Source organism: Eurypyga helias, unplaced genomic scaffold (genome assembly GCF_000690775.1).
Source record: "Eurypyga helias isolate BGI_N326 unplaced genomic scaffold, ASM69077v1 scaffold23549, whole genome shotgun sequence".
Taxonomy (NCBI): Eukaryota; Metazoa; Chordata; class Aves; order Eurypygiformes; family Eurypygidae; genus Eurypyga; species Eurypyga helias.
The window spans coordinates 756-6316 of NW_010271736.1; positions in this window are offsets into that span (position 1 = coordinate 756).

Below are 5561 nucleotides of genomic sequence, written 5' to 3' on the forward strand. Positions count from 1 at the left end.
CAAATTCAGCAAGCCAGCTGTTGGGGTGCCACTAATAGTGAAAAGGCTTCCCATTTCCATGTGCTCCATCCCCTCTCTGCCATCCTCACCTTGCCCACCCTCACCCCCATTTCTCAAGCACACTGTAAATGCCTCACGTTTACTTAGTGAATACTGTTTGTTTGTTGGTTTTTTTTTTTAAATATTTTGTCTGTTAGAATACATCTACTGGGAAAATATCTAAATCTCCCCAAAGGCATTATTTAGTTCTGTGCTATGTAAGTAGGGGGAGAGGAAGGGAATACTGACGAGGGCAAAGATCTCTCCCTTTGGATGAGTTTAATGTCATTAGGAGGCATGTAGCCAGTATCACAAGGCAAGAAGTGAGCTAGTACAGGCAGGATGGGATGCAGTGTGTGGAAACCTTGAAGCTGCATTCAAAAGTTAAGCCATCCCAGAGTTCCAGGGGAGGGATAGCCGCGTATTACTGATAAACTGGACTTGAATCTCCTTCCTGGAAGACTCATACCAAGTGTTACGGTTAATTGTGCTTTCTGAGTACCAAAATAAAAGGGATTTTCTATTATCAACTGTAAATGTATTGCCCTTTAGAGTTGCTAGGTTCCCCTTGTTCTAATGCACTCACCCTGCATTCCCCCTGCCTTAACAGCCTGGCACAGTTGGCATAGTCCCCAGTACAAGGAATGAGATGAGACCCCCTGCCTGGTCAGCTGCTGGTGGTTGCCCTGCTGCCTTCTCTTCCTCAATCCCTCTGGCTCATGCCCTCCAACTTGGGGTTGCAAGTGCACACCCCACAGCTATAGCCTGCGTGGGCTTCCACTGGTGGCAACAGCCGCAAGGCTGGTCTATGCCGTGCAATTGTCATCTGCACATGCTCCATCAGATCTTTCTGCTCAGAGCTGAAGGTGGCTAACCACCGTCGCCCTTCTGTGGGTCATGCAGCTGAGGACGTAGCAAACACCTTTGGGTAAGGGGCTGACTGTCTTGGGAGGGTGGGGGAGTGCGAGGAAAGCCAGACCGAGGTTCCGTACCATTCTGGGTTGCAATAAGCGGTTTTGCAAAGTGTTGTAGGAGGCTGTCTGAGGCTCTGTTTCCCTTTTCACGTGTGTCCTGTCAGCACAGTGTCCTTGTACCTTAATGTCGGGAAGAACTGAGGTAAAAGGCTCATCTCTTGGTAATAACAGTTCCACTACAGATTAAACGCAGGTATTCCATTAGACCCATTAGGGTCATTTTTGCTGCAAAGTTCAGGATAGGTTTAAATGAGAAGCTGCTGTGGGTGGGTCTTGGTGGCAGATCAGAGGCTGATGATGGTCATACTCTGAATATGGGAAGTCATAGCAACAGCCTAGAGAGCTCACAGAGTATTGCTGTAGAAGTTTGAGATGACAGAGTTTTCCAGTAGTTTTCTTTATAATAACATGTTGTTTTTATTTTCCATGGTCTTCCATGCAAACCTTGCCCTCCCTCGCTGGACCTGTATTGTTGATATATTTGCTTCTACATTGAGTGTGGTGCTCAGTCATCTTTAGGGTACTTTAGTGGAAGATAGGAAGGCACAGTCCTGTGCTGTCCAGGATATAATCCATTTGCTTCATGTTCTTTCAAGTTTAATTGACTGAGGCATGTGGGAGATTACTGGAAAAAAATAATTTAAAAAAGCATTAAGTGACTCCATGATAATCAAGTGAATCGTCTGAAAATGCACAGCTGCAAGCAGTAATAATGCATAAGAATGTTCTTGTAAAGTACTTCTTAGGGTGACTGTTCTTTCGGCTGTAACAGTTTGGTGAGGATCATGGTCTTTGTTTCTGCTGCTGCTACTAAAAGTAGAGGGACAAAATAGAATGTGGCATAGGGGCACAGTATTAGAAAGGACATTACATGCCTGTGATCTGGTAGACATGCCAAGTTTTGAATTCTGAAGATAATCTTTCCATGCTATGAAACTTTGCAAGATTTTCAGAAAGATATTGCTGGAACCTTAATTGTGAGTCAGTATATGGACTTTATTGCGTTACTCTTTCAGCCCAAATTGCAGGAAGTCTCTAAATTGGAGTGTTTATTACTTAAAATCAATTAAATGTCAGTTTACTGTTTGGTTCAGAGACAAAATGAACAGCTTCTGGGCCAAGAGAGGATGAGGCTGTTCATTCTTGCCATCAAAACGAAGAGAGCAGAGGGAGATGGGTAGCACGTGTGCACTTCTGAGGTCTGCACTGGCCTCATGGAGTTTTGTAAAAGCGCAAGGTGACTCTTGTTGCAGTGGTCATTGCAAAAATCTCTTTGTAGTAGTCACTGCAGATAAAATATCTATGTAATCATACATGCAATTTTACTTTCAACATACTTGATTTAAAATAGTAAATATTGCTGTATTTCTGTAATAAATAATATTTCTGAGTAGTAGAGAAGTAATGGCATTGTGACAAATGCTGGAGGCAAAACAATTTACTCCTGTTTGTATTAATATTGGGCATGCACAAAAATGGGAACACTGCTTTGTGCAACATATGTTGAAGAGAAAAAAAGAAAATATGATAAAGAGATAGTGCCAGGTAATTTGTGCATTCTGAATAATCTTAAGTATTCTACTTACTTTATAAAAACCCCAGCAGTTTCAGTGTGCATGAAGGCAAAAATCTAAACCTCTGTAGTTTAGATGTAGAAGTACAGAGAACATGCGCTTGTGATAGGCCTGTACGCCGTTATAAATGCATTTATGCTTGAGGATGGATTCAGTGTTACTGTTTTCAGGCGTTTTGCAAAATGTAATTCCTGTCATCTTTGTTTTGCTTACCCATACACAATACTGTTTTAAGAGCTGGCATCCATTTCTGACAGCTGTATTAGGAAGATTGACTCATTTAAACATTATAGTTTAAAAAGGGGAGAGACAATATTCAAAACAAACATCTTCAGTATTTATTTTTGTAATGATTTTCTTTTCATAGTAAAGATACACGAGTAGACGGTTGTATAGACTAGAAGAGGTTTTGTTAAAGTCTATTTCCCAATGTTCTGTGTTTTTATTAATGCTTCAGTACAGTTGGCACTAGTGATTAAATCACAGCATAACTACAACAGTCTTGCAAGGCATGTTGTCCAAAAGCTGTTTCATGAACTGAAAAGAAGCCATAAAAGGACACACTCAAATTCAGAACAATTTGAAAAAAATCCTTATTTCTACTTCAAATTATTTACATGGCATGGGCATAAATGAAGCAATGAACTGTGTGGCTAATGGAAAATTTGCTTTCTTGAGCTTGATTCTAAAAGTGTGTCAAAGCACATACTAGAGCTCCTAGTGATTCCAGTGCCTCTCCTGATGGATGGAGTTTTACCCTACACATTTTCTGAGCTAAAAGTTTGTCTCCCAGTTGTCAGCCCACAACAACTGGAAACGCTTCTGTTTTTGTTTTTTTTTTTTTTTAAAGAAGTCTTCCTTGAATTGCATTTCTGTGGTAACACGTAGCTTTGTGTAGAAAGTATTTGTGTAGTAGTTTAGTATTTAGAACAGTTGAATGAATAGAATGTAAATGTAGAATTTGAAGGTCTAAAAAGGTTTTAAAAGATGGGAAAAAATGACATAAATGTGGAGAAGTCTGATCAGTAAGATACCAGTTTTGTTCTGCAATCAATGAAACAACATTTCTTCAGCTGCCTCGCTTGGCATGGAGCTAGGAGTGATGGAAATACACCTTTATTATTGTTCCTGAGGTCTGTAAATTATGATAAATTAAGAGGTTTGCAAATCCACATGCTGTGAATTACTGCTTAGTTTTACCTTCAGGGAGAAGCAAGAGTGGGAAGTCAGGAGAGACATAAAGTGATATTGAATCTCACAAGTAAATGCTGTCACAGGGCACAAGCATAACATTTAATCTGTTCTTAAAGGAAGACTATTCACTGGTGTGTTGTGTTCCACAGATAATCAGGGATATTTATGTTATAGTTGCCATCAGGGAAGATGGTATTGCTGGTATTGATGGTATCTTTCAGTCATAGGTTAATGCAACTGTATTATTAGGCTTAAATAGGAAATAAAATTGTTTGATACCACTGAAGTGAGAATAAATGAGGTTCAGCTGTGTGGGATATGTCTTTACTATGTATACACTCCATTCTCACCAACTGACTGTGTCAGTGGAAGTGCTGCTTTAAAATAATCTGTTGGAACAGAAAATGCAGATTCTGCTGATTTGCATTTTTTCTCCTGGGAAGGATACTTGTTTTCCTTGGAAAATATTTTCATTATAGTAGAAAATTGAGAAACCAAATTTTTTTTTCCTCAATTTTTCTTCTTTCATTTCCTTCTGAAATGTTCCAACCCTGGAGAAAAAAAACCTAGTGAAACAAAACATTTTCCTAATAGCAGCAAGAGCAAGTCAAATGAAGCTTGAAGATTTTCCATGAACTGTACTTACAATTTTGACAGCTTTCCTGTCTGCTAGCAACAATCCATAGACTTCAAAATTATCTGCAAAAACTGGGAAAAGAGAACGAGGTAGACAAACAGTCATGCTATCATCAGATCTTGAGGTAGAAATCTCAGTTAACAGAATGCGTTGTTCTGCACATTTTTTAAAATTTGAAAACAGATCTTGTAATTCTAAGAGAAAGAGAAATGGCTAACCATAGTTAGTGCTTTGTGAGGGTTAGCAAAGTATAATGTTTGTTTGCTTCAGATGTTCATTTCAATGTAGAAATCTTTTTTTTTTAAAATTAAAATAGTTCACAAAACAAGGCCAAATAAATCATCTGTTAATCGTTTGCTTTTCTGCACTTATTTGGAGCTCCACTTCTAAATAACCATTAAGGGCCTCACACAAGTGCTAGACCCAGAAGGTGATCATGTATATGTGAAGGAACAGCTTGTTATAGGATAGAGGCAGGTAGTGACACCTACTGCGCTGTTGCTTTGCCACACAGACATCAGAGTTGTGAAATCCCCCTCAAACTAGAGAAGGAAATCTGAAATTGAACTTCCAGTCTGCTTTTAGATGGTGAGTGGGAAGAATTCAGTATTTTGCCTCTCCCTCTCTCTGCCCCTCCCCTTCCTCTCCTTTCCAAACCACTCAGTAGTGGTGTTTTTTTTTTTTAAATTTATTTAAAGAGGGGATATTAAAACCCCCTAAACTTTGGCAATATCCCCTTAAGCCTCCTTATGCAGCTGCCTCAGTTCTCACCTGTGACAGTAACCCCCCTTTCTCCCTTTTTTTTGTGTCTGCGTGTTTTCCAGGAACTGGAACTCTTTCATATTTCTTTGCGAATACATTTCTGGTTGGCTCCTAGATTATTTATGTTGAGCTGAAACTGTAGTATCTGTGTAGGGGATGAAGAAAAGGTTTTGAAATCTGAACCTTGCAATGGAACTGCACGTAATACCAAACACATTGAGTCAGTGTTTAATAACACCACCTGAAAGCTTTTTTAACTTGAAGAATGGTGGGAACTTCCCCTGCTCAGCTGTGCCCTGGGAAACACACCCTCTTCATCTGGAATAGCCAAGGAGTCACTGATGGCTGGAAAAGGAGCAGGACAGCCATGGGTAGGCAGAG